This window comes from Balaenoptera ricei, chromosome 13 (assembly GCF_028023285.1).
Source record: "Balaenoptera ricei isolate mBalRic1 chromosome 13, mBalRic1.hap2, whole genome shotgun sequence".
Lineage (NCBI taxonomy): Eukaryota > Metazoa > Chordata > Mammalia > Artiodactyla > Balaenopteridae > Balaenoptera > Balaenoptera ricei.
The window spans coordinates 41,995,226-42,010,216 of record NC_082651.1 but is presented as its reverse complement, the minus strand read 5'-3'; the positions used below and the strand labels follow the sequence as shown (position 1 = coordinate 42,010,216).

Below are 14,991 nucleotides of genomic sequence, written 5' to 3'. Positions count from 1 at the left end.
AAAACAACCTCTCTAAGCTGGACCCGCTTAGCCCCCTTTCAACGGGTAAGGAAACTGGAGAAAAGAGTCACAGTGGTTTGCCCAGGATAACAGACAATATGTGACAGAGCAAGAGTTCAAACCCAGCCTGAGTCTGAAATCAACGATTTTCCTGGCAAAGACAGTTGGTGAAGCATAATACGGCTTCGACTATAAGCTCCATGAGGTCAAGGATCTTCACCTGTTTTGCTTTCTGTTGCATCTCAAGTGCTTAGAACAATATAAGCCATTCCAACAAATATGTTAAATGAATAATCAGCTCTGAAGTCAGACAACTTTTGTTCAGATCTTGGCTCCACTATTTCCCAGCTTTATGACCTCAGAGCAAATCATCTCAGCCGGACAGGGTTAATAATCAATAGTACCTACCTCCACGACTTGTCAAGCTTCACTGTGGAGAGTCATAAAAATGACTAGCAGTGTCTACCACAGTAGACATTCCATAAATGTGTTAAAAATTAAAATAAGTAGATAAAGGAACCTAGTGAAGGCTCCCCGCTACCTATCTTGGCTTTTATTCTTGTGGCAGATGTTTTATCCTTTGCAGTTCTCTGCTTTCCTAAATTTAGAGGCTATTTGAGCCCCATCTTTCCTGTGAGGCCACCAAAAGGGAAGCTGACAGTGGAGAAGGAAGGCCTGGGGAAGGGGTACAGACACCGTTGACAGCTCCTGCCCGTCTCTTATTTACCTACCACCCAAAGGAGACAGTTTGGGAGAATGACTGACGTCAAAGAGCAGGGAATGAGGGGAGGGAGGCGGACAGTGCGTGCAGACGGACATCCACGTCCTTCATACACTGCTGAGGCCATCCAGGGCCACGGCCACCACAGACCAGCTGCCTGGTTAAGGAGGTGAAAGAGGGCGGGCCTCTGCTCTGGGGTACCAAGCACCTCAAAGGCCTCCCCTGATCCCTGTCACCCCTCACTGCCAACAGCTCAATGAAGGTGGGGATCTGGATTGGCACCCGGAAAGGAAGAGGCCAAAAGGGGGTTCCCATTCTTAAGCAAAGGGAGTGTGTTAGTCTGAGTCCTCCGAGAAGTAGATGTCAGGACAGAATGAAACATGCAATAAATTTATTAGGGGAAATGCCTGTGGGGGAAACCTGGAGGGGCTAGAAGAGGCTGGGGAGCCGTCAGACCCCAGTGAGGTAGAGAAGAGAGGAGGCTGGGTGGAATCATCCCAGGATGCTCATCATCCAAGGAGTTTTTGGCAAGGCCAGTGCGGGGTACTGGAGCCAGTGACCCATCAAAGGAGTCTTACATCCCCCAGGCATCCCCTTGGTATCCTGCCTTAGTGTCCCCACTGCACTCTGCCTTTGACTGGGAGAACACTGTCAGAAGTGTGGCCTCAACACCCAGGAGGTGATGGATTTCAGAGCACAGCAGCTCAGGACCTCCATCAATTACACTCCCTGGAAGTGGAGATCTGACAGGCGCATTTTCATGCTCGCCATGGGGGGCGTCTAGCAGAGTGGAGGTTAAGGACAAGAAAGGGGTAAAAGGGTTCTTGCAGAAACCTTCAAGGGCGTGAAATTTCTCTGAAGGTTGCTATGAGCTTCTCACCAAGCTGGTGACTCAAATTTTTCTGCCGAATCAGGACACCTCCTCCTCTTCCTTGGAGGCCTCATTTGTTCCAGATTCATGCTGCAGACAAAATGAGAAAGAGAAAGAAGAAAGAAGATGATCGTTCCAGAAAGGACCCATGAGTCATCTCATCTAGCCCTCTGCCAGTGGGGGCCCCTGCAGGCCGGGGCCAGCAGAGTATTGCTGTGGCTATGCTGGGGGCAGGACGGACCCAGATGTAGGGAGTATATATCCCCCAGGAGAGCACAGTCACTTGACTATAGAGCTCAGATCAGACGGTTCCCACCCACCCCCAACTGGGGCTCTACACTCTGGGTGGGGAGAAGAATCGACCTCTCGAGGAAACCTACACAAGACCCTTTCCTCCAAATTCAGCCCCAGTTGCTGCCGGGTCTTTCTTGAGGTCAGCAGCATCTCCCTGCTCACAATCTTCCCCTTTCTCAGCACCCCTTCCTTCCTCTTCCTCCACATCCCCAGATGAAGCCAGCAGGAGAATGGCAGCTGCTAAGATGCTTAAGCACAAGGCCCAGATCTTCCCCAGTGGACTTCCCCAGAGCTGCAGGGGAGCAGACAGCTGCCAAAGCAGAGAAGGGCTGAGGAAGAAAAGCTGTGTCCCAAGGCACCCCAGGGGAGGACCATGCCTTGGGAGTGCTTTGAGGAAGGAGTGGGGAGACCTGACCAGACCCCCCTCCAGAGTGTGGTTCCCTCCTTGTCTGCTGAGCCCTGGACTGGCCTGCTCTGAGAAGTCCCCCATCCTAGTTCCCATCCCAAGATTAGAAAAACCAGCAGGATGATTTGCCTGGGGCTCCGCACTCTCTGAAAGGGCTGGGTGGGGTGCCCGCAGGACTAGGAGGTAAGGCGCTCACCAGGGTACCCAGCAGCCATTGCCAGCTGGGTCTGCTCCATCCAGCAGGCATAGCCCCTGCCCCCTGCCCCCCCAGTCAGCGGTACCAGGGCGATGCACATGTCGAATGTTGCATCTCCATTGAGCACGTTCTCCATTGAGAACGTCACCAGAGTCCCCAGGCCCCACTCACCGAGCACCTAGTCCTTCTTCCAGTGAAACAGGATGGAGCAAGGGCAAAGGCCAGAGGCAAGGGCAGACAGGTGATGCTGTCTTCTGGAGCATCTGACAGGACACAGTCACCTTGGGAGGCACTGAGGGCAGAGAGCAGAGAATGAGGGAGAAGATATCTGACCACAACTCACCTGGGTTCTCCATGCTCCCCTTCTCCTCACTCACAAACCACCCCCTCAAACCTGTGCCCAGAAGCCAGGCCAGGAGACCACACCTGTAGGGAGGGGCTCTGGATTCACAGGCATTGCTAAGTCTCCATGTCCATCACCTTTGGAGAAGACCTAAATCCGTTTCTAAAACTTAAATCGGACCATGGCACTCCCCTGCTTAAAATTCTTCCATAACTTTCCATCCCTCATTAGGTAAAGTCTACAAAAAGTAGACTCAAGAACCCCAAATGACCTGGCAGCTGAGGGCCACCTCTCAGCAGCCTCTGAACCCGGTGCTGTATTAGTGCTTTTGTGGTGATGAACACTTTCATCAAAACCATCAATAAATGCTTACTTTATGCTCCTCATGCTCCATTTCGAAAGGCAGGGAACACGTAGTGCATTTAGAAGGATGTACAGCAGATGTTGGTGCAGATGTCAGAAACACAGGACAGGGCTGGAGCTGCAGTCTTGGTTTCCTCATGCTGTGTATCTTTGGGCAAGCTACCTAGCCTCCCTGTGCCTCAGTTCCCTTCTATATAATGGGAGCTAAGATAGCATCTACCTCACAGGATTGCTCTGAGAGTTAATGAGTTAATACACGTTTTGAGAAAGTCTGGCACTTGGTAAGCAAGTGTTGGGTATTATTAAGTACCTGAGACACACAGACTTGACTTCCCAGGCTGTATTTGATTGCATCTAGCCCTAAACTTGTCCCTAAGCTGTGATCCACTGCCTCTGCCCACACAACTACAAACCCCATTTCCACCAGGTTTTTTGGTTTTTGGTTTTTGGTTTTTGGTCATACTCTGGAAAGGAAGCCTTTAGCTCTGCTTTGGTAGGACACAGACATCCACAAGCTTGATCTTTCCCCCTCCTTAATTCACACTCAGGCTCACATATTGGTCCGTCCATCTCTTGTGTTTCTTTCACACGTCTGGTCATTAAACAAAGATCATGTCACTGTACAGTTCACTTCTCATTAGTCAAGAGGAAGAACATGGAATCCTGTTCCTGAGGGCCCTGCCACTGCTATTCCCTTTGTGTTATTACAATTCCACGGATGCTCTCGCCTCCAGTGACCCATAGATGGCACTATTACCTTTGGCTGGGCACAGCAGGACTGCGCTGCTTAGAGTAATATTTTTACTATGGGTGTGAATCTGGTCCTCCTTGCAATTCTGTAGGACAGAGTGATAGATATGAAGGAATCCTGGCTTTCCAGGGATTCCAGACCCCCTCAATAAATGTGGCAAGTAATACTAGTAATCCTATCCCTACCCCTTCCTCCCTAGGCCAGTAAATGGATAAAGACTTCAGTAAATGGATAAAGTTGCCAGATTCTTTGAACAGAGAGACAGGTGCTGGCTTCATGGAAGACAGACAGCTGCGGGCCTTATCCCCACGGAGCAGACACAGAGGATCAGTCGTGGTCTTTGGGACCTAGACAGAGTGGAGGTGGCCTCTTTCCCACAAACTGTTGCATACACCAAGCCCTGACAAGTTAGGTCCTGAGAGTCTAGAACCTCTAGAAACACCAGAGTCCCCTGTTGTGAGGAGGCCCCCCAAAACAGGAGTCAGGCGGCAGTGGGACTGCACACATCCTTGCTCCACCAAAGTTGTTCTTACCAAGGTCATGGTGAAATGACCATTTTGTTTTTGTTATGGTCTGAATGTTTACGTCCCCCAAAATTCATATGTTGAAATCCTAACCCCAGTGTTACGGTATTAGCAGGTGGGGGCTTTGGGAGGTAATTGGATCACGAGGGTGGAGCCCTCATGAATGGGATTAGTGCCCTTATTAGAAGAAACATGAGAGATGATTTCCCTCTCCACCATGTGAGGGTACAAAGAAACAACAGTTGTCTGTAAACCAGGAAGAGGGCCTTTGCAGAACCAGACTGTGCTGGTACCCTGGTCTCAGCCTCCCAAACTTCAAAACTGTGAGAAATAAATGTTTGCTGTTTAAGCTGCCCAGTCTGTGGTTTTCTGTTATAGATGCCTGAACTAAGACACTTTCCAAATTCAATAGGCACTTTCCTCTCTTTGTCTTTTTTTACCTCTTTGCAGCATTCTATCCAACCCCCACCCCCTTCAAACTCCCTGTGCCCTTGGATTTTGTGGTCCCACATGCTCCTGGTTTTCTCCTATTTCCCTGGCTGCTCCTACTCAGAAACCTTCCTGAGTTCCTTTTCTTCTACCTTTCCCCTAGTGTCGGTCTTCCTTGTAGGTCTAATCTTGATGCTCTTCCCTGCTCTCCACACAAATTCTCCCTGGGTAACCTTCCTTCCCTCCTCACTCCCCGATTCTCTCTCAACCTAAATCAGTCAGCCAGAGTCCCCTTCACTTGCTTATCACACAGACTCTTCAAAGGCAGTAAAACCTGAACCAGACCTCAACATCTGTCCACCACAGTTCCTATGCCCTCCCCGGCCCCCAAGTCTGCCCCTGTCTGTATGTCCCCAAGTCACCTAAACGAGAAACCTGAGTATCACCCTTGACTCCTAGGGCTCCTAGTTTCCTAGGGCTGCTGGAAAAAAGTACCACAAACTGGCTGGCCTAACTTAGAACAACAGAATCTTTTTCCCTCACAGTTCTGGAGCCCAGAAGTCTGAAATCAAGGTGTTGGCAGGGCCACTCCTTCCAAAGGCTATGGGGGAGGATCCTTCCTTACCTCTTCCAGCTTCTTGTGGCTCCATGTGGTCCTCAGCTCGTGGCAATATCACTTCAATCTCTGCCTCTGTCTTCTCATGGCCTTCTTCTCTGAGTCTCTGTGTGTTGTCTTCTCTTATAGAAAGACTCTCCTTGGGTTTAGGGCCCACCCTAAATCCAGGATGATCTTGTCTTGATCCTTGACTTAATTACATCTCAAAGACGCTGTTTCCAAAGGTCACATGCTGAGGTTCTGGGTGGTCATGAATTTGGTGGGGACATTATTCAACTCACTAAAACTCCTTCACTTCCCTCGACAATCTAACAATTCTACCTGCCTCACACAATGGATCCACTCACTTCTCTTCATCCACATGGTCAGGCCACCACTTCTTGGATCATGGCACCTGGTCCAGGTCTCCAGGCCTCCAGCCCTGCCTTCTATCCACTCCCTACACAGCAGCCAGAACAGGTCAAATCCTGCTCCTTACCTCACAACCTAAAATACACACACACACACACACACACACACACACACACACACACACTACACAGTCCCTGGGAGAAAGCTCAAGCTCCTTAGCCAGGACCCCACTCCCTCTGTAAACTGCTTTTGCCTTCCTCTCTGCCTTAGCCTCTAACAACTAACTGTCCACCTGCTCTGTACCTCTCTTCCTCAGGCTCCAAGCTTAACTAGACCAAAAACGCTCACGCTGCCCATGCCCAGGTCTCTGCAGATGATGTTCCCTGTGGCTGAAATGCCTCTTAGCCTTCCCAGACTAACCTCACTGCCCGCCTTCACCACCTCACTGACTCCTCCAAGTCTCAGGTTGGATGCGAATTCCTCTCTTAGATATTCCTGATCCTAGTCATGGCAGATTCCCCTTGGGGCTCTCCCAGCTCCCCAGGCCACCCCCAGCACAGCCCTGGTCCTACTGTACCACGTGTGTTTCCTCAGGCCCTGGGTCATGTTCACCACGCGGCCTCTGCACCTGGCTCAGAGCTGGATGCAACAACAAATAACACATTGTGAGTGCCCAGCCTATGTCAGGGGCTGTCCTCAGCATTTTACTTGCTTTAACTCATTTACTCTTCATAACAGCCCTGTGAAGTGGTTAGTATTATTCTCATTTTTTTAGATGTGGAAACTGAGGTGCAGAGGAAGGAGGTAACCTATTGAAAGTAACAAAGCTAGGGACTTCCCTGGTGGTCCAGCGGTTAAGACTTCACCTTCCAATGCAGGAAGTGTGAGTTCTATCCCTGGTCGGGGAGCTAAGATCCCACATGCCTCGGGGCCAAAAAACCAAAACATAAAACAGAAGCAATAGGCTTCCCTGGTGGCGCAGTGGTTGAGAATCTGCCTGCCAATGCAGGGGACACGGGTTTGAGCCCTGGTCTGGGAAGATCCCACATGCCGCGGAGCCAACTAGGCCCATGAGCCGCAATTTACTGAGCCTGCGCGTCTGGAGCCTGTGCTCCGCAACAAGAGAGGCCGCGATAGGGAGAGGCCCGCACACAGCGATGAAGAGTGGCCCCCACTTGCCGCAACTAGAGAAAGCCCTCGCACAGAAACGAAGACCCAACACAGCCATAAATAAATAAATAAATAAACCCAAAAGTTAAAAAAAAAAAAAAAAGAAGCAATACTGTAACAAATTCAATAAAGACTTTAAAAATGGTCCACATCAGGACTTCCCAGGGCAGTGGTTAAGAATCCGCCTGCCAATGCAGGGGACACAGGTTCGAGCCCTGGTCCAGGAAGATTCCACATGCCACGGAGCAACTAAGCCCCATGCGCCACAACTACGGAACCTGCTCTCTAGAGCCCGTGAGCCACAACTACTGAAGCCCGCGAGCTTAGAACCTGTGCTCTGCAACAAGATAAGCCACTGCAATGAGTAGCCCATGCACCACAAGGAAGAGTAGTCCCCGCTCACTGCAACTAGAGAAAGCCCGTGTGCAGCAACGAAGACCCAATGCAGCCAAAATTAAATGTAAATAAAATAAATAAATTTTATTTATAATAAAATAATACATTTAATATTTTTAAAATAGTAATAAATAATAATAAATATAAATAAATAATAATTTTTAATTAAGTAAATAAATAATAAATTTAATGTTTTTATTTATTTATTTATTCTGTTAGGTCCACATCAAAAAATCTTTAAAAAAAAAAAAAAGCTATTAAGCAACAAATCCAGTATTCCAACACAGGCAGTCTCGCTCCAGAGTCTACTCTTTTTTTTTTTTTTTATAATTTATTTTATTTATGTATTTATTTATTTTTGGCTGCGTTGGGTCTTCGTTGCGGTGTGCGGGCTCCTCATTGCAGTGGCCTCCCTCGTTGCAGAGCACAGGCTCCAGGCGTGCGGGCCTCAGTAGCTGCAGCTTGTGGGCTCAGCAGTTGTGGCTCACAGGCTCTAGAGTGCAGGCTCAGTAGTCGTGGCGCACGGGCTTAGTTGCTCCGTGGCATGTGGGATCTTCCCGGACCAGGGCTTGAACCCGTGTCCCCTGCATTGGCAGGCGGATTCTTAACCACTGCACCACCAGGGAAGCCCCAGAGTCTACTCTTAACCATTATGCTATAGTCAAATATTTATGGAAATAATTAATTAGTGACTTCATCAGTTAATTCGTTAGTTAATGCCAAATGGAGACACCAAGGTCCAGAAAAGTTAGCTAATTTTTTCCAAGGTCACCTAGGGAGGTCAGAAGTTTGACTTAAGCCCCCAGACTCCTAACCTGCCTGAGTTTTGACAAACCTACCAGAAGAGAGCGAGGGAACCAAGAGGTGCAGGGCTTCTGCAGGTGCAGGATGCCTAGGAGGGTGCCCAAGAACAGAGGGTCACTCCTCCCTTGATACTCTGACCAGAAGTTCTTTTTTTTTTTTTAATTTATTTATTTATTTATTTTTATGGCTGTGTTGGGTCTTCATTTCTGTGTGCGGGCTTTCTCTAGTTGCGGCGAGCGGGGGCCACTCTTCATCGCAGTGCGCGGGCCTCTCACCGTCGCGGCCTCTCTTGTTGCGGAGCACAGGCTCCAGACGCGCAGGCTCAGTAATTGTGGCTCACGGGCCTAGTTGCTCCGCGGCATGTGGGATCTTCCCAGACCAGGGCTCGAACCCGTGTCCCCTGCATTGGCAGGCAGACTCTCAACCACTGCGCCACCAGGGAAGCCCAGAAGTTCTTATTATAGTCAAGGCAGAAGTCCTCCACCACAAAAGTAAGTCACACAAACAGTAAGTGCCTTCTGGTGCAATGCACGAGGAAGTACCCAGCACCACTCACAAGCTTCTATTGCCAAAAAAAAAAAAAAAAAAAAAAAAAAATCAAACCAGAACCTGGTCAGGCCTCCAAATCTAATAGCCAGGTTAAAGGAAGTACAGGGGATACAGCAACATGATGAAAGACACCAGAGGGACCAACAAAATCCAGAGTGGAAAATTCAGAAGACATGTGATCTAGTTCACACACACACACACATGCACACACAGAGGTAGGTGAACAGTTATAGATTTCAAAAGCCCTAAACATGTATCAAACAAACAGAATGTGTGGAGTTCATTTGGAAGCTGATTAAAGCAAGCTACCTATAGAAAGACACATATGAGATAACACAAAAGATGTGAACAATGACTTGATGAACAATGACTTGATGATGTTAAGAATTAGTACTAATTGTAGTTATAATTATTGTGGTTTTTCTAAAGAGTTCTTACTTCTTAGAGATACATACTGAAGTATTTACAGTAGAAATTATATAATATCTGGGATTTGCTTTAAAACAATTTGAGGAAAAACCATAGGGGTGTAGATCAAATAAGATTGGTCAATTGTTGACGCTGGATAATGGGTGCATGGGGGAGGACATTATACTATTTTCTCTACTTTTGTATTTGCTCAGAAATGCAGAAAAAAAGGCTAAAATTAAAGAGTGCCCAGCACAGTACACGAGGCAGCCACAGTCAACCAGTCAGAGTTAAAATTATAAATCAGCCTTCTCTGGGTGGGAGTGTGGTAATCCTGGGAAGGAGGCTGTGAACCAGGAAAGAACCCAGGGGTCTGGTTAGGGCCAAAAGCCTGACCTTTAGAACCTGGCTATTTTTATAGAATGCATTTTTCCTTCCTTCTTTCCTTTTTTCTTTCTTTCATTTTCTTTTTCTTCTTTTTTTTTTTTGTATATATACATATATATATATATACATATGAAAACTTTTTATTTTTATAAGGGAAGGATCTCTTCTTTTTTATTTTATTTTTTAAATAATTTTTATTGCAGTATAGTTGATTTACAATGTTGTGTTAGTTTCAGGTGTACAGCAAAGTGAATCAGTTATACATATACATATATCCACTCCTTTTTAGATTCTATTCCCATATAGGCCATTACAGAGTAATGAGTAGAGTTCCCTGTGCTATACGGTAGGTTCTTACTAGTTATCTATTTTATATATGGTAGTATGTATATGTCAGTCCCAATCTCCCAATTATCCCTCCACCCCTTTTTCTTTTCTTTCTTTTTTTCTTTCCTTCCTTCCTTCCTTTTTCTTTCTTTTCTTTCTTTCTTTCTTTTCCTTTCTTTCTTCCTTTTCTTCCTTCCTTCCTCCCTCCCTCCCTCTCTCTCTTTCTTTTAATATTTATTTATTTATTTTGCTGCACCAGGTCTTAGTTGTGGCACGAGGGATCTTCATTGGGGCATGAGCGATCTTTTTTTTTTTTTTTTAAGTTGCAGCATGCAGACCTAGTTGCGGTATGCAAACTCACTGTTGTGGCATGCATGCAGGATCTAGTTCCCTGACCAGGGATCAAACCCAGGCCCCAGGCACTGGGAGCGTGGAGTCTTACCCACTGGACCACCAGGGAAGTCCCTCCTTCCTGTCTTTCTTTTCTTTTTTTTTTTTTTTTGTCTTTTTGTTGTTATTGTTATTCTCCTTCAATCTTTGGTAAATTTCTTTCATGAAAATTCGAACTTCCTTCAGCTGTAATTAGTGGAACCAAGGAAAGTTGAGTTGGTTTGCCAAATGTTGGGACCTCCAATTCCTTGTCCAGACCTCTTCTCCTACTAGCTCCCAGCCTGCTGGCAAACCTGGGCTTTCCCTCGAAGCAGGAGACTGGGAGAACCCTCTCTGGGGAATCTGACCAGCCCAGAAGCAATATCTTCAAGGTGATGAAACCGATAGATTTCTCTGAAGTTTTTAAGAGGAGTTTTGGAGAGTTTGAGGTTGAATATTTTAAAGTACATAGAAAACTAAACAAACAAGAAAGATAAAACAATTATTAATTTTTAAGTAGTACAGGAAAGGAAAATACACATTGTGACTCAGCTGTGAATAATTTTTACTTATTCGTATTAATATAAATACTGAATTGATGTGCCACATGTTATTTACTGGTTTTCAATGATGTCCATTTCTATTCCTGCTATGTTCTCCCCTATGTCGCTGGGAGTGGAAAGCTAGAAACTATATTTCCAGATTTGCATAAAACTTAGGATCTGATTGTAATTTTAGATCTGCCACAGAGACATGATTTTTCATTTTTGGCCTATCAATAATTTAGAAGTGTGCTGAAACCCCCAATAGGGATGATGAATTTGTACATTTCTTCCTGTAATTCCGTCAGTTTTTTCTTTATCACCAGAAGCTATGTTATTAAGTGCATACATGTTTAGAACTGTTATATCTTCTTGGTGAATGTTTTTGTCATTTTCAGTGTCCCTCTCTATCCCTAATAATGCTGGTTGTCTTAAAGTCCCTTTGGTAGGATATTAATATGGCCACACCAGCTGTTTGTTGTTTGCCTGATATATCATTTTCCATCTCTTTACTTTCAGTTTGTCTGTGTCTTTATGCTTTAGGTGTCTGGGGTTTTTTTCTTTTTTTTATTAAAGTCTAGTTGATGTACAATATTACATAAGTTACAGGTATACAACATAGTGATTCACAATTTTTAAGTGTTATATTCCATTAATAGTTACTACAAAATACTGGCTACATTCCCTGTGTTGTACAATCCTTGTAGCTTATTTATTTTATACATAATGTGGTAATTCCCTGGAGGTCCAGTGGTTAGGACTCTGCATTTCCACTGCAGGGGGCATGGGTTTGATTCCAGTCAGGGAACTAAGATCCCGCAAGCCACACAGCATAGCCAAATATAAAATAAAATAAAATAAAAAATAAAAATATTGTATACATAATAGTTTGTACTTCTTAATCCCCTATCTATATCTTGCCCCTCTCCCATTCCCTCTCCCCACTGGTAATCACTAGTTTGTTCTTTATAATGTGTATCTGTTTTAAAAAACATATAATTAGGTTTGTTTCTCCTTTTTTGAATTGTTTCTCCAAAAGTGTTTTCAGTATAGGTCATTCTACAGCATATACTGAGAAAAATATTTATTATGCCCTGATATATATTTTTTTTAATAAATTTATTTATTTATTTATTTATTTTTGGCTGCGTTGGGTCTTCATTGCTGAGCCCGGGCTTTCTTTAGTTGTGTCGAGAGGGTGTTGCTCTTCCTTGAGGTGCGTGGGCTTCTCATTGTGATGGTTTCTCGTGTTGTGGAGCACAGGCTCTAGGCGCGTGGGCTTCAGTAGTTGCAGCACGTGGGGTCAGTAGTTGTGGCACGTGGGCTCTAGAGCTCAGGCTCAGTAGTTGTGGCACACAGGCTTAGTTGCTCCGTGGCATGTGAGATCTTCCCGGACCAGGGCTCGAACCCGTGTCCCCTGAATTGGCAGGCGGATTCTTAACCACTGTGCCACCAGGGAAGCCCATGCCCTGATATTTGAATGACAATCTGCCTACATATAAAATTCTAATTTCAAAATTCTTTCCCTTGGACTTTCCTGGTGGTCCAGTAGTTACAACTCCACACTCCCAATGCAGGGGGTCCAGGTTCTATCCCTGGTCAGGAAACTAGATCCCACATGCATGCCACAATGAAGAGCCCACATGCCGCAACTAAGACCCAGCGCAGCCAAATAAATAAATTAATTAATTAATTTAAAAAAAATTCTTTCCCTTCAATATTTTAGAAATACTGCTTGATTGTTGTTTGTATCTGGTGTTACTACTGAGAAATCTAATGTCAACCTGACTTGTTTGGAGATCATATACTCTTACTCTGTGGAAGCTTTCAGAATTTTCTGTCTTCATATTCCTAAATTTTACTATAATGTATCTAGGACTGAGTTCTTCCTTAACAATCCTGCTTGATACTCTGTAAACCCTTTCAAACTGAGGTTGTTCATCTTTTTAACATTTTAAGAAACATTTCTATTATTTTTTTCAAAGATTTCCTCTTCTGCATATTTAGTTTTCTCTCTGTCTATGACTCCTGTTATCTGGATTCTGGCACTTGTATTTCTACTGCCATATCTCTTTTATTCCAAATTTCCTACCTATTTATCCTTCACAGCTTCCTTCTAGGAGGCTTTCTTAATTTGATCTTCCAACTCACTCATTGTTTGTCAACTGTGACTGTTCTACTATTTATCCCATCTCTTGTGTTCTTTGTTTCAATTATTATATTGTTCACACTTAATATTTCCTCTTGCTTTTCTACAATTCTTTATTCTTACTTCATCTTACTAATACCTTCCCTTGTCTCCTTAAGTATATTTATCAAGCTTATCTTCAATTTTTGGTTGTCCATCTATTCTAATTCTTCAAAAGATGTATTGTCTCATTTGTTATTTTCTTTTAAGATAGTTGTTCTCCTCAGGTTATTTTGGCCTGTGAGCTCATCTACCCCACAGAATTCCAACTACTCCATCTGATAGTGAGTGTGAGGGAAGGACTGATGCTCAGACCCTAGACCTTGTCAGCCCTGTGAGCACAAAAAAGAAGGAGTGGGGTGAGCCCTGAGTTCTGAGCACCTGAACCACAGGTAATCACACCTGTTTTCTATCACCCCACCAGGCAACTTCTCAAGTCAAGGCTTGAACTTTAGACCCCATGGAGAAGCAGCATTGGGCAGAGGTGGTCTCCCTAGAGATCGGGCATATGAAGGAGGAGAAATAGAGGATAAATGCAGGAGTCCAGTCAGTGGCCAATGATTTTCCCAATTACCCCAGCAAGGGCTGTGTTCTGCCCTAATAGTACCCCCATGGACACCTCCCCAAGACATACGGGCCATTTTCACAGACCAAGGGAGCAAACAATGGTGTCCCAAAGCAACAGGGTGGGGGCAGAGCAAATGGAAATTAAAATAATAGTCTGCCCAGGACTCCCCTGGTGGCACAGTGGTTAAGAATCCACCTGCCAATGCAGGGGACACGGGTTCCATCCCTGGTCTGGAAGATCCCACATGCCGCAGGGCAAGTAAGCCCATGTGCCACAACTACTGAGCCTGCGCTCTAGAGCCTGCTCGCAGCAACGAAGACCCAACGAAGCCAAAAATAGTCTGCCCAAAGTTAAATTGACACCTCCACCTCTTTGCAGTTTTTTTTTTTAATTTCTTTTATTTATTTACTATTTTTTTGGCTGTGCTGGGTCTTAGTTGCGGCACAAGGGATCTTCGTTGTGGCATGCAGGCTCATTTGTTGCGGCATGCAGGATCATTTAGTTGTGGCAGGCGGGCTCATAGTTGTGGCATGCAGACTTCTTAGTTGTGGCATGCATGTGGGATCTAGTTCCCTGACCAGGGATCGAACCCAGTCCCTCTGCATTGGGAGCATGGAGTTTTACCCACTGGACCACCAGGGAAGTCCCTCTTTGCAGCTTTTTAATGGCAGGGTTTGAAGGAGCAGTTCCAGGTTCACTTCAAAAATCACAGTCCTGTCCTTGGCTTCAGGGGGAATGCTTCCACTGTTCCTCCAGTAAGCTCAGGGCAGCTCTACGCGTACTGATACAGAACCATCTTCAAAATACGATAAGTGAACAAGCGGGGTACAAAACAGTACAGTATGATGCCGTTTGTGTAAAGAGAGTGGATGTGTGGGTGTGTGTGCATTTACCTGTATATGTACAGGACACCCCTGGAAGGTTACACAAGAAACTAACACTACTGAATGCCTCTGAGGAGAGTGCCTGAGTGACTAAAGACTGGGGTAGGGAATTTAAGCTGTTACACTTTTTTGTAACTCTTGATTTTTAAACATGATTTTTTTAAGTTGATAAATATCTCAAACTTACACGCCGTGTCTTACCTTCAGGTTCCAGGGACCCCACCCAGCTTGCAACTAATGTCTCAATGAATACAACACTTCCCAGGTCATCTCTTTTTCTTTTTTGGCCATGCCACACAGCTTGCAGGATCTCAGTTCCCAGACCAGGGATTGAACCCAGGCCACAGCAGTGAAAGCATGGAGTCCTAACCACTGGACAGCCAGGGAACTCCCAACACTGCCCAAGTCATCTCAGCCTGTTGCAACCCTCCCCATTTTTCACTAGCCATCAAAAACACCACATCTTTCATTCAGCCTTTTCTGAACACCACAAGAAGACTGTCTCTCTCCTTTGAACTCTCAGCTCCCTTTGGG

At 45.5% G+C, this 14,991-nt stretch overlaps 1 long non-coding RNA gene across 1 annotated transcript; it reads right to left on the bottom strand.

Moving 5' to 3' along the window:
• Window positions 1–1,189: 1,189 nt before the first annotated feature.
• Window positions 1,190–5,621, bottom strand: LOC132377177 (uncharacterized). Its single transcript, XR_009506557.1, has 3 exons — window positions 5,524–5,621; window positions 2,660–2,780; window positions 1,190–1,682 (listed from the first exon to the last, which is right to left on the bottom strand). It is a non-coding gene; the product is annotated as an uncharacterized LOC132377177 (long non-coding RNA).
• Between the last annotated feature and the right edge of the window lie 9,370 nt (window positions 5,622–14,991).